The following is a 14,842-nucleotide window of genomic DNA, read 5'->3' on the forward strand; positions in this document are numbered from 1 at the left end:
TTTCAACCAATACAGGGCTTTTAATGTTCTTCTTAATGCAGTATTATTTTAATCACTCAACAGCATCATTTCACAAATATGCAATGCTACATATCTGAGACGTAAAATTCTGAGAATTGTGTACTTTCATTATTTCTTCCTGTCATGTAAAACTTCTTCCTCTGAGCTACAGCTCCTTTCCCTTTGACTATAGGGCTACTTTTCCACTCCACCCAAGTGCATTACTAATCATTTCTGTCCCTCATATTAATTGCTTCCATGGCTCTATCTGTTCAACATGCTTGCTGCCTGAACCTTAAAACTTAACATTTGCAGTGAAAATAATTCCTCACTTAAAAAAAAAGGCATGGAATCTCGGGAGCAGTGCCATACTGGTACAGGAGAATCTGAGTCTACCTCAGACCTCATCTAACAGTTTCTCTCAGATGTTTCTCTTCGGGGAGAAGTGTCGGAGTGTCTCTCTGGCAACATTCTAGGCAAATGACTTTATTCCAATTATATCAACCATAAATAAACAGAAATAAAAGAAATTAATGAGCACCCGTGCAAATGAGTGACAATCATTAAATACAGTTCTGCCTACTGGAAAACCCTACTCTGACTTTAGTTTCAGTAAGACTATATCCTAATTATCTCAGTTTAGTTCTGCCAGTAATAACCTTATTTTCTTAGAAACAGTGCTGATGGATGGGATTCAGAACATGTATTCATATGCAAGGCTCAGTGCAATTGTAAAATGGGGTTCTCAGGTATGGTTTGTGAGGATATATTAATCTATGTATTAATGATCACATTTCTTAAATGGTCTTACAAATCAGACTTCAGCCAAATGTAGCACTCCATTATGAGAGACAAGGGGGAAAATTGAATGTTGGAGTTCAGATTCATATAATAATTAGAAAAGACATTTATTTCAAAATGTGGAGGACTTGACAGTAAGAAAATGACAGAAAATCAGCTCTGCGGTGAATTATAAATGTCAAATTATTGGTCTGCATGTAAAGAAGTGTGTAGTTACTAGAAAGCAGTCTGCACCCACAACTGCTGCTTCTACCTTTATCAGCTTCTTCTATTCCTCTGAGGTGTTCTGTCATTCACTGTCAAATCTCCAGTGTAAGACTATAAGACATATGTCAGATCAGCACCCAAAGCTTTCCAGGTCTGGACACATGAATGCGGCCCCATATTTTACACAATATCAAGAGTGTTCAGAGAGAAAAGCTGCCCTGTTATTAGAAGTCAGTTCCAGGGTGTACTCTAGCATATGGTAGTATCTATGTGAGGAGAGTGAAGGGGAGGGGGAACCATCATCATTCTATACTGTGTGTGGACTCAGGATACTGTCACAGTGTCAGCGGGATGAACAATGAAAAGGATGTTAACTAAATTTTGATGTGCAAGAACATGTGTTTAATTTGCAAGATGCTTTGTTTAATTAAAAGGTAAATACCATTTACAATTCCTCTTGCAGATGAATTTAGAGCAGCAACAACACCTACAGAGTGCCGAGATTGCCGGCAGAATTTCTTGGATGCATTTGATCAATTAAAAGGGTACACATTTGAGAAGAAATAATTATTTTTTTCCGTTTGTTTTCAAATAGGAATGGGTTTATTTTCTATAAACAGACTATTCCTCGAGTTTAACACCTAGCTAAATACGAATTTAAAGGTACAAAACTACATAATTCGGTATCTAATATAGAGTGGATAAACCTGAAGGCTAAAGGCATTCCTTGCTCAAGTCTCACCTGGAATGAGATTTTTTTTTCTTTTTCTATCTATCTGTCTGTCTGTCTGTCTTTTTATAAAGGGTGATCCTGTGTGGATCAAAAAGACCTTTCACCCCTCCAGAAAGATAACCTTCCTCACCTCTCTTGGGAGCATCCATAAGCTTACTTCCATCTTAAGGCAGATGAAAACGATCTCCGATCTCATGTTTTCTTTCTTTAAGATTTGCTCCCCCTTTTAAAGTGATCATGAAAAAGGAACAAGCTATTGATTCTTTAGCTGGCCTGGGGGCATAAAGGATGCTCAAGAATCCTTACTTATAACTTCTAATCTCAATAACGCAGGCAGCACAGATAACATTTTTTTCCCTGTAATTCAACACTGTGTGTACTTGTGGTTTGGATTCAGTTACACTTGGAGGCAGGAAATAGAAGAGGGACTCTCCTGAGAATCCAACCCAATCATTTTCTTAGTGGAGAACACCACATGACATCCAGGCAACATGAAAGGAAGATTTTGCACCGCTTCTTCTACAATTCACCATACCAGGAATTGGATTTGGGTCACTCCCACCGTGGGAGAGTCACCCAATACTCTTCCAGCCATCCCAGTCCATTACATGGTTTACAAAGAAAAGACTAAAATCTAAAATAGCCAATCTCTATTTTACGTTAATTTGTGATTATAAACTATAACATAGAAGTCATAGTATTCTTTTAGCAGGACTCGGGAGAAAAAAGTACTGAATAAATTGGCAAGAAAGAATACAAAGGAAACCTCCACAAGTCAGTGTACATTTTCTTTTTGTAATATTAGACAGCCCTCTTGTCTCTCCCCACCCCCATTCATTAAACAAAAGTTCCATTCTGTATCGTTGCCAAGAGGAAGTTTCAGATCATCTGTCAAGGAAAGCACAATAAAACCCTGCAAAACAAATTGCCCCTCATTAGTGGCAAATATGGACATATGACAATTGGCTATTGGTCCTCATTATTCAAACTCTAACTCACTGAAATCTTTATGGAGGAAAAGGCAGGCACTGATTTGAAAACATTATTATGTCCTAATCATTCGGTAATTTTTCATTTCAATGTCCAGTATACTTTTTGTTTGTAATAATGAGTTCTATTTTCTGGAGGGGGAAAAAAATCTCTTTTTGGTTTAGAAAACTTAGAATTAAATTTTCTGTACCTATCTCTCCATTATTGCTCTATGTGGGACAGTGACTACTGTGTTCTATTCAAAGAGGAAAGTAACATTGGTACAAAGCAGGAAAAGCTGGACCTTCTGCTGTCCCTATGCCAGCTTCATCTTGAGTTACTGTGTCACCTGCTTGGACAATGCCATATGTCTTTAAAAGGTGGCATTTTCAAACACATTATATAGAATAATTTGGTATGTTTATTGTTTCTTTATTCTACTGCCTACAGAACTTTCTGTTTACATATGGACGTCTAACCCTCACTTTACAGGAAGCGTCTGGGAATGAATCATCCTTGACCCATGAGCAGGCCACTGAAGAGATCTCTGTATCTGGCTACGATTGGCCATATCCACTTAGTAATCTCCAATTGTTGGTTTTATTATTTGGCTTCCCATACTTGTTGACCAGAAACTTGGGGAAATGTCTGTATAATTTTTTTCTTACATACTATAAGATCTATTTTCAGGGGAATGTCTTTGTAAAATGCCTTTTACATAACCTCACTACCAATGGCCCTTAGCTTAGCTTGAACAAATGAAGGCCTTTTTCCGGGATTGTTTTGTTTTTCTCTGTGTTGGATTTCTAGTGTCCAGGACAAGTTGCCAAGTTCATGGCAATAACCAGTGGCTGAATGAGGGGGTGAATCTCTGACAGTCAAATAAGAAGGGACAGGAAGCTATGAGAATACGAAGCCTTGGTGCTTGAATACAGGAAAGCTGGGGCCTGCTCTCTTCCCTGACTACAGAAGTGACTTTGAAAGTTCCGTGTTATCTCTCAGAACACCACACCACCCCTTTACAAAACAGAAGGGGTAGATTAGATCATTTCAAAAAGCTTTTCAGGTCTTTAAAAAAATCTGTGAAAGCATTTATGGTATAATTTCACACAAACAAACCAGACTCATTACATAACATTTTGCTTCCAAACTGATATTGATACTAACAGTTTAATGAGAGATGAGAGGCAGAAAACCCCCAACTTGATATTAACAGCTATATTCAACTAAATTACAGTTTTGGAAACGTCAGAGATCCCCAACATGAGGGTAGGCCCTGTGGCCAAATAATTTGCACACAGCCGAGAAAGCTGAGGCATACGGGCTGTGGTCCAACCCATGTCTTGGGGCAGTTCATCTGGGTGTATCTCTGATTCTGTGAGCTCTACTAAATATGATGAGACCCTAAAAGCAGCCCATCAAATTCATTCTCTACCCAAGTTAACTGTACAGCACAGAGTAAACCAGTTCTCCGAATATATTTCAGTATGTCCTAAGTATACACCAAAAATATGGATGGCACTCACAAACCTTTGACGACTGCATGTCTTCCGTTCGGAGGTTGGCTCTGAGTTTCTCATCACAACCTCTCATAGCTGAAAAGAAGCAACCTAAGAAGGGAGATCAGTAGCAATAAGCCTTATTGATATGAACTTTGTGATACGCATTTGTGACACACCAAACTATGACTGGCTGGACCTTCTGAGTGGTTGTGGAAACTAAGTTTATGCTGATACTACCTTTCCTGAAACCTCTTCTAACTGCTTTAACTGCAGTTCAAGTAAAGACAAGATGATTATTTTAGTCCTTTGCCCTTAATCCACCACCCAAAATAAATTTGTAACACTTCTATACAAGAAGATATTTATAAGTAAGGTGAAATGTGGAATCTGTCTGAGCTTTTTATGATCCAAGAATTTTCCTGTGTATCTTTATGCATCATGCAATGGACCAAAGGGCTATCATCAGAAGGTCTAGTTTGAAGGACTGTGCATTGTTTTAGCTGTAATTGCCAAGTTCTGTTTTTCTAACTATTAAAATGAGAGAATTCTCAATAACTCTCCTACAAAGCAAATTATCATTATTAGTAATTATTATTATTATTAAAGACATGATTTCTCTGCAATGTTTTGACTATCTTGTTCTCTTTATATAGACTAGGCTGGGACCTGAAACTCAGAGATGAGCCTGCCTCTGCCCACTGAGTGCTGGGATTAAAGGCATGCGCCACCACCACCTGGCTAAAGCAAATATTCATATCTTTAAATGTTATATTTATCATAAACCATAAATAATTTTTCTTATCAAAGACTCTGACCTAAAACATTCATTTCAATATCGTCAGTCAGAGCAATGAACAATAAGCAAGATATGTTTTCAGAGGAATGTACAATAAGCAAGATACGTTGCTCTCATGTCTACTCCCGCATCACCAAATGTTAAGCCATAGTCAGGCAAGTCAACTTTTTCAAGTCTGATTCTCCACTTCTGTGACAGGAGAAGCTACAGCAGTTCCTAGTTCCCAGGGCTGGAAGGGGGATTAAGTGAGACTGAGAACATAAAAGGAGTGAGGCACACAGCATCCAGTGCACTCACTCACAAACCTTACACTGTTTCTGCTTCATCTTCCCGAGGAGCTGTAACTATTTAAGGATTGCTCTATGGGCAGCAACCAACACCCTCGTCACATCAGCCTCATCCTCTACCTTACTAGCAAGTCAGTGATTCTGGCATCCATCTAAATACCATAAAAACCCTGTCATTCTTAGATCTTGCCTGCTATGAATTGACATCCCGTTTATCCCCTAAATCCTTTCGTTTCTTTACCTAGATCCATGTGTGAAGAAAACACAAATAGCCCTGGTCCATCACTGGGTAAATCAGTATTTAATTACGAAAATTACATGTGGAAAAAATAACTGCCTTCTCAGACAATATATATCCAGAAACAACAGACTTTACTGGTAGTAATGACACCATGATACTACCCCCATCTCGAAGTCAAAGTTACCTACCTACAAATATGCTCTCTAACAAGAATAGAAACACACACACACACACGAAAGAAATACAACTCAAAGCCTACAGCCTTTTTCAAGGCTAAACTACTTTTAAAAACCATACAAAATGAACCTATGAATTCCCTAGAAAAACAGAATAATCCCCCATTTCTGAGTGAGAGGTTCCAGGCACAGGACTCGGTAAATGAGCATGTAACTTTCCTTGAGGAAGACTACAGTGCAGGTAGCAGAAGAGAAAAGGAGAGGAAGTCCTCCTTCCTCTTCCCTCCTCTTCTGGCTTACAGGACGTTTATTGCCTGCTGTCTACATTCTGAACTATTAATAGATAGTTCCTCCAACCATTGATGAAAAGCTTCCAGAAACGTGTCACCAGAGCTCTTCCGAACGTATAAATGTGGGTTTCCTTGAGTGGTGTGTGTGTGTGTGTGTGTGTTCTTGATGCTCGCAAAACGTGTTTTCAACAACAGCTGTGACTTTTTTCCCTCTTATTTTTTATTGAGGGGAAGAGATTCTTGAACACCCAACCCCCATACCTCAGCTAGGGTCTAGGAAAGAGTCCCTGAGGACCTAGGGAGAAGCTGAATTCGCACTTACTTTGAGCAGTAAAAGAGGTGAGCAAGAAATTTTTGGTTTTGATTTTTTTTTAAGGTGCTTTGTTTGCTGGGATTGGTTTTCTGTTTGTTTGAACTGGTACCCTACGCTGAGGGGCGCGGAAGGTCCAGTTGCGTCTGGGTGGGGTCAGGCAGTGGAAGTCTGGAGTGGGTCGCCGCGCCGGCCTCTTCTGACCAGCAGGGGGACCCGGAGCTCTTCTCCAGAGTCGGTGGGCACAGCGGGGGCGACTCGGGCAAAGATAAGGATTTGGAAAGGGGAAAGCCCCCGGTGCGGGTGTAGGTGCGGGACAAGGACTGGAGACCTTCAGCCGGTGCAATGCATACAGTGGCCGGCCTGGGTTGATTCTTGCAGGACACATCCTGGAGGAGTGGGGCTGGGCACAAGAGTGCGTTCCTCTCCTTACCCCTCTAAGAAGTCCTCCGGTGCTGCTTCGATTTGACCTGGAGCTCCGGGTCATTTCGGGGTAGCGATGGTCAGCCTTAATCCCTAACGCTTTAGGAAGCAAGGCGAAGTCGTCCACTAGTATCATGAAGGACTCAAGCTACCACTCGGGTGCACCCCACACCTTTCGCTTCTGCAATGGAGAAGAGCAGATTACTCGGCCAGGAAGTACTAGGACTGGTCTTTTGATATTCTCTATGAACCACATCTTTGCTTGGCTTGCTTACCTTGCTGTGAGATGGGGTCGGGTTACTTTGCTTCCTTACTCTCCTGAAGCATTCATCCATCCCACAGAGTTAACAGGCGGTGGTGGCCATGTGGTACTTCTGCCTTGGAGTGGGGCTGAGAGACACTGGAGTCCAGCCCTTTGGAATGCTCTAGGCCTACTGGGGAGAGCTAAACTCCCACTGTTTTTCTGACCCTCACTTTAAAACTGCTGTGAGATCAGCTTTTATTGGCCTCAGTTTAGATACCTTTAGATTTTAGTTGATCTGAGTTAGATTTAAAGATTGTGACTTTCCAGGGGAAAGATATTTTCTGATGTGATGGTAGCCACGGCTTAAAATTTGCATAAATTAACGTTTCCAATACTCTCTCTCTAAGCACCCCATACAAGTACACAGTGGTTTCTACTACTACTTTCACCACTTAGACACCTATCTTTTAAATACCAGTCTTCACCCTCCCTCCCTCCCTCCCTCTTTCTCTTAGTCCTCCAGGAAAAACCTGAGTTAAGTCATTGAACATATTAATAGGATTGAATAGTTCGGGGCAACATAAAATTTATGTTTAATAACCCACCATTCCAGAAGTAATATCACTGCACTGACTTCTAGAACTCTTTTATTGTTTGTTTGTTTGTTTCTTTGAAAACTGGACAGTGCTAGTAAAACTTAGTGGGATTGTTTTCCATAGCACTTGTAGGCAATGTGCTTTGTCTAGGACAGGAAAAAGTAAGCATCCCTACCCTCTTGTCAGGGGACACCACTTTCCTTTTACAGGCTCTAACAGAAAACTGTGGCTAAACATTTAAATCGTGGTAGTCAACATTTGAGACTTAATAGCGATGTGTGTTTGTACAACTCAATCATGTGTGATAAACATATCATATATGTGACATTTCCTTTTGAAAAGGAAAATGGGTTTTCATTTCTTTAAACACAATTTAAAGTCAACTAAACGTCACTTTCAGGAATTGGTGTTTCCACAATCTGTAGTCCAGCAATCTTGTCAAGGACCCCCTATGGAGTGGCACTAATGAATTATATAGGTAAAGATTTTTTTTTTATATAAAAATAGTGCCTCCTTCAAAAATTCCAACATATTCTAAAGACGGAACTGAACAAAGAAAAGTATGCAACCCTGTTTGATATTTGTTTTGTTTTTAGCATGATTTAAGAGAGAAGCATTATCTACAGTTCCTATCCCCTATAAACATTCTAGAAGACTCGGGGGGGGGGGAGGAGAATTCTTTAAAAACAAAACAAAACAAACAAAAAACCCTTCTGAGTATTGTCACTAAGGCTTTGGCAAGCATTTTAAGAATACCTTAAGCAAAAAATATTTTTTGTAGCTACTTCCATACAATGTGGGAAACGATGTCTCCAACAGGTGACTGAGTAAGGTGCTTAGTGATAATATGTCATTAGACTATGTGGCATGCTGAATGTGATTTGTCAATGAGACCTGAGTTTGCACAGTAAGGAAATACCATTGCAGGTTCTTTACAACATAGTATCAAGTGTCACACTATTGGACTCCCCAAATGAGAATTTTTCCTTCTGAATTCTCCTCACAAGCCTGATGTGATCCTTGATGCTGCAGAAACTTGATGTATTTTGATGTCTTGTTTTGCCAATTCCAAATTTTTCTTCCTGCTCAGTAGGTGCTTCATGTGTAAGAGTTGATGTTAAGAAGGAATGGCGATACACAAGTGTGACACTTGTGAGACACTAAATGCTGTCTCATATTATAATCAAGAAAGAGCAATATCATTGTTTCTAGCCTGTGAACAGATAAGAGAACCCAAAGGGTTTGATTGGAATGCCCTCCACAGAGTCTACTAAGAGCATAACGAGGTGATGTAGCAGATAGCCTAGCAATACAAATTCATTATTGAAAAAAAATTACTTTACATTTAACGCTCTTTTAGTTGTACTAATTCCCCTGGGAAATGATTTTTTAAAAAAAGGAAGGACAGACAGTGTTGAGTGCACCAATGTTCCCATCATGCGATAAATAAAGGAAATGGTTTGCTTACCCCAGCTCAGGTCTCATAAGAAAACCTAGAATCAGCCGGGTGTGGTGGCGCACTCCTTTAATCCCAGCACTCGGGAGGCAGAGGCAGGCGGATTTCTGAGTTCGAGGCCAGCCTGGTCTACAAAGTGAGTGCCAGGATAGCCAGGCAGGGCTACACAGAGAAACCTTGTCTCGAAAACCAAAACAAACAAACAAACAAACAAAAAAAAACAAAAACAAAAAAAAAAGAAAACCTAGAATCTCTATTTTCCTTAGTGTTCATTTTATGAATGCCTAGCTATTTATAAATCAATACTTTAAATAAAAGCAAACCAAAGGTGAAATTTTGAGTCTACTTACATATTGGTCGAGCCTGAATAACTTGGCTATCATAAATTTTCTGAAGACCTGGCCAAAATCTGCCTGCGGTTTCAACCTGACCTGCAGGGGGCAATAGCTTGACGCGAATGACAGCTAAGGCTGCTGAGCTATTAGACTTGAAATTCTGACTTTGACCCTGGAATGTTGTGTAGGTTGGAAAGAGTGCTTAATTAATGTATATTGAAACAAAAGATCAGGTAAATTGTTTGATTTGTCTTCAAGCTATATTTTTAGACTAATCTAATTCAGTTTTTTTTTTCTTAAAGAGATTATCAGAGTTTTTCAGTAGACACATTCAGCTACCTCAAGAATTATCTTAAATATTAATTGTTTACTAAAGAATTGATGTAATTTTTTTAAAAAGCAGAATAAAGTGAATATGATTATCTGTTTTCAAATGGATGTGAAAATCAGAGAAGTGTAGCCTATTTATAACAGGTAATAAAAGAATGCTACACGTATATAGAAGAAACTGTCTTATGATGTTCCCCTAAAAAATATCTGAAAATTGCAAATAGGTGAGGGACAGTCACACACTGTCTGAAATATGTTCTCCCTCCATACATAAAACATTAATTTTGAATAGTGGTATGCATTTAAATATCACAATGGACAGGGTGTGATATACTTTATTTCCCAATTTTTCTACTGCAAATAGAGTAGAATTTATTGATTATTGATAGTATACATCCTTTTCCTCTTCCTGACATCTCTACCCTTTCCCACGTTGCCATATCACTCCCATCAAATGTTTAGTTTAGATCAGAGACACATCAAACGATGTATGGGTGGGAGGAGAGACTATAAAACTTAATTTTTAAAAACTGTCCCCCATCAATTTTAAATGATACAAAATGTTTCTCTAAAAGGCATCCTGATCTGATTTCAATAAGTCATAGAGGGTACCTGGAAAAAAAAAAAACCCTAGTCGAAGCTAGAGGTATTTACTAGGTTGTTTTTATATGCAGCACATGCTTTGCATGTATTTTAATCACAGTAAGAAAAAGCATGATAGTTTTTTTTTTTTTTTAAAGAACTGCTATATAAGTGCTCCTTTTCTTTTCTGTGACAGTTTGGTGCTGATTTTAAAAATTAAAAATTAAAAAAAAAGGCTTTAAAGGCATCATTTTTTCTCTCCAGTATGCTAAAGATGTTGTATATATTTTTTGCTTTTCTTTAAGGAAATAATATGGGGGTTGCTTACACAGGGGACGAAAATTCTATTCTCCAACCCCCCCTCCCACTCTACTAAACCGTTTTAGTCGACATATGTTTGTTATCAGAGAGAGGTGCTGTGAACACACAGCCATTTTCTTAGCAGCTTTTTGACTGTATGTTACCATAGTCCCACAAGGCATTGGTCCTTTCCCATTGGGAAGTCATGAATAAGAGACTATGAAGCTCACACGTCAGATCTTCCTCAATTAATCCACCATTAGCATGTTCGGGGTCCACTACTGGATGGTTAACAGCGGCTTTTTGTAACTGTACGCCGACCATACCCAATTATGCTTTGCTAAAAATGAACTCTTTGCAGACCAAGCCTCTTGGGCTGTCAGTGTTTTCCGTTTTCCTATTTTAACGTTTGTGTATAGTGGCAGGCGACAGATGGTGTGGATCAGATCGATTTGATTGCATTAGATGATTTTCCCCCCTTCCCCACGCCTTTCTGGAAGCTCGCATCAGCTGAAGGCTCTCGCCTGGGACTCCTCCGAAGCATGAGCAAGCCGCCACCACGCGAAGGCACTGGGGCACAGCCAGCGAGAGGCGACGAGGTCCCTTCCCAGGGCTTGTTAACACTGTAACCGGGCGCTCAGAGAGCAGCGGCTCCCACTGCCCAAGCCTGCCTCGCCGCCCATCCGATGACTCCTGGCTTCTGCACACAGTTGGAGTTCAGCTGGCAACCTGGATTTAGAGGGTAAGCACTTCATTCTAGACGGATTTGTGACAGTTACTTTGCTATACCTGCGATACTGCAGACAAATCTCAGCAAACGCAAAGGATGTAGGATGTGTGGGAGAGGGCGACTATGTTTACATCGGTAAATGGGTTTCTTTTTGTCTGAGACCGAGAGTGTTACTCGGTGACGATGTGTATAGTGTTTTGCCATTGATTGTAGGAGTCCACTACCACCCTCCTCCCGATTTTTTCCCCTCTCCTTCGTGTTTTCCCTTTTCTACTTGAGAGAGAAGGAGAGATAGAAGAAGGGAGGAGGGAGTTAAGGAGGGAGGGGAGAAGAGAGGAGAGAGAGAGAGAGAGAGAGAGAGAGAGAGAGAATGAGAATATTTCTGCTTTAGCTTAATTGCCTTATTTCCTAAACCGAATTTTTTGTAGCTCGCTTTATGTATATTTGGTTTTTAATTACCAAGCGTTTAGCTAGGATGGGTGTTGGGGAGTGGGGGACAGGGTGGGGAAGTACAGAGGAACACTGCCATAGTGGCAGTGGCCTTGAGAGATCAAAAGGTGCTGAAAGCACCCCTTGCCCGAAAAACACACCTTCAGTTATTAGGGCGCGAGGGAATTGTAGATTCTAATAAACATGGCTTGCAGGAGTCGACGAACAAAGGTACTTAATGCGGACCTAAGCCTCCGCTGCTATTGCTCCGATAGCGGTACCTAAATATTCGAGAGGAAAGTGTAAGTTGATCAACAAACGCCCTGGTAGTATTGGGCTTTTTCCCTTTTCCGTTTTTTTGTGTGGAGGGTGGAGGGGGGTGGGGAGAGTGGATGGGTGGGGGAAATCCGACAGCTTAAGGAGGTTTGAATTGAATATGCACCCAGCGGCAGTGGTCTCGTAGGAAATGGTGTTCTCGTAAGTCAGGCTGCCCCGCTGAAGCACAAGAGCTGTGGTTTAGAGCTCGGAGCGTCAGTTCTGGTGGGAGTGCTGCGGGCTGTCCGCTTGGGCTGAGCTGTCCACTGGTCCAGGTGCTGAAGTGTGGAGCATTTGGTATGTAGGGAAAGGGCTGACTCTGTTGCTTGGTTAGGAAGAAAACCTATCGCCTGCCTTGTTCCAGATTTTTTTTTAAAGCATGCTAGTCTGTGGGTCTCTGCGTGTGTTCGTGTGTGTGTGTGTGTGTGTGTGTGTGTGTGTGTGTGTGTGTGTGTGTGTGTGATTTTTCTTGTAATCCTGATAAACTAAGGGAAAGAACTTGGAAAGCATTGAAAAGCTGTGTGGGCATTTATGCCGTGATTCTACAGCATGAGGAGAACGTGTGTGTGCGAGGTGTGTGTATGTGTATGTGTGCCTTGACCATGCTTCTGACTTGAAAACCATTCCATTTAGTAAATCAAATCCTATCTGTGCAATGTGTTTTGTTTTCCTTTCAGAGGCAGTTGAGATTTTAAATAAAAGAGTTCAGAAGGAAATGCACACGTTGCTCATAGACTATTGCCTTACTTCCCCTAAGGGCTTTTGTTTCTAGGAGTTCAGGCTAAAGGGAACCTGTCAGCTTTCTTGATTTTTTTTTCTACTGGTTGTAGTACCAGAGAAAAGCTCCATTTTATATCTATGTTGGGTAATGGCAGAAAATAGTATTTATTAATTGTTTCACTGGCTTGAATCTTTTGGTAAATGGAGTTACCTAAAAAGATAACTGCAAAAAAATAGGCTATAGTCGGTGGGAAGTACTATTTTTCTTTTGAGTTATTTCAGGCAAACATTAAATCATAAGACCTGGAATTCATGTTGGTTTTTCTACTTGTAAGTAATGTGTCAGGAAAAGGATGAGTTGGTCTGCCTGGAGCAGTGTTATATCAAAAAATAATAATGAGAGCAGGTACAACCTAAGTACCTTAAATTACAACCAGGTCAGTCAGAGATGAGTTGTGGTGGTGGGAGAGACTATTACATAATTACTCCTTGATGAAGAGCTATTTGCACTTACATAATTTCAGAAATCATGTCTGTTGCCATCTTTCCATGTTCCTCCCCTCCACTCACACAGATGTACTTTCGTGTATTTGAAAGTAAAGCAAGAAACCAATTGAGAACTTTCTAATGGAGCTGCAGCATGTCTTGGGTGGTGGCGTTCCACTGGTCCATTTTATTTAGTGAACAATACCCCCCCCCCATTTATTGGTATATCCACTCTAGGGTCTTAAGACAAAGCTGCTCAAGTAAGAGCCATGCAGATCATCAAAGAATAGGGGATTTTTCTCTTAATGTCAAAATTAGTCACTTTGAGAATGAGTTTTATTGGGTTTCCTTCTTAAAATTATTTACTTGAGGGCAGAGCTTCAAAGGGCTTTCTGTCAAGGTGTTCTCAACCCTGCACAGTGATGTATTCATAGTGAGTACTGAAAGGGTGGGCTGAGAAATTAAACACCCTGGCAGTTCTAAATGACGCCTAAACCCTAGAAGCTCAACCAGCTTGTCAACTTAGTGAGTTCAGAGAGTATGGAAAATGGGTTTAATTATTTTGTGCCTCAAAGCCGTTTCCCTCCCTTTAAAAACCATTATGTTGTACATAGCTCTAAGGCCTTCAAAGGGGAGATGCCAATTTTTGCAAATCTATAAGTATTTGATTTCAAGTAATAAATTGAATGACTGCTTATTTTCTGTGAGAACATGCATTTTCAAAACACAGTTGAAAATTCCACCAATGCATGACCCTATCTTCATCTGAGATTCACTTCTTCCTAAAGCCACCCAGGCAAATACATTTGTAATATTTGTGTGCTTAACTATGCATGTCTTCTACAGGGTCCGCTCGCTGCCATGACACTCAATCAAAGCACCTAGAGTGAGCTGGTCAAGACCAGAGTCCGCATGAAGCAGAGCAAATCCCAAGGAGAGCGCTGGGTGACCACCAGGTAAACTGAAGGTTACTTATCAGTCCCCAAAGATCCTTGGCACGTACTCTCAGCTCTGTGCGGAAAGAAAGCACTTGTCTGTTGTGTGTTAAGTGGTTGGTCCTGTGATTTGTCTTTCAGAATTGGAAATAGAACAGCCATTTGGAAGATCTGGGCAGGAAGCAACAGAGCACAGCTTTGGAGCCTTCTTTAGGGAAATCGAGTTATGGATTTATGGTCCCGGTCAAGCTCAGCCCAGCCCTAGCCAGGGGCGGGCTCCGCAGCAAGAGTTCTTTCTGGTGGTGGTGGCGGCGGCGGCAGCGGCAGCGGCAGCGGCAGCAGTGACAGCGGTAGCAGAGGCAGAGGCAGCGGCAGCTTGGCCCTCTGACTCTCTTCGGTGACGGGTATTCTTGGGTGGATAATACGGATTACGTTGTTATTGCTTAAGAATACGCGTAGTCGAGGAGAGTACCAGCGGCAGGCGGGCAGCGGCCGCCCCTCCCAGCCCACCAGCTGGCCACTAAAAGCTCCCGGTTGCCAAGGTAGCACTTTTTATGTTTTCTTTTCCTCGGGTGGTTTCGTTCTGGATCTTCCTGGCTCCTCTGGTGACCCAGACCGCTTTTAGAAAGAAAAGGGGCGGGGGGGGGGG

General features: G+C 41.1%; 1 long non-coding RNA gene across 1 annotated transcript; it reads left to right on the top strand.

The window, feature by feature from the left end:
• The first annotated feature begins 10,798 nt into the window (after nucleotides 1-10,798).
• Nucleotides 10,799-14,729, top strand: LOC115030618. The gene is made up of 3 exons (XR_003836206.1): nucleotides 10,799-11,320; nucleotides 14,105-14,214; nucleotides 14,335-14,729. It is a non-coding gene; the product is annotated as an uncharacterized LOC115030618 (long non-coding RNA).
• Nucleotides 14,730-14,842: the final 113 nt, after the last annotated feature.

Source organism: Mus caroli, chromosome 3 (genome assembly GCF_900094665.2).
Source record: "Mus caroli chromosome 3, CAROLI_EIJ_v1.1, whole genome shotgun sequence".
Lineage (NCBI taxonomy): Eukaryota > Metazoa > Chordata > Mammalia > Rodentia > Muridae > Mus > Mus caroli.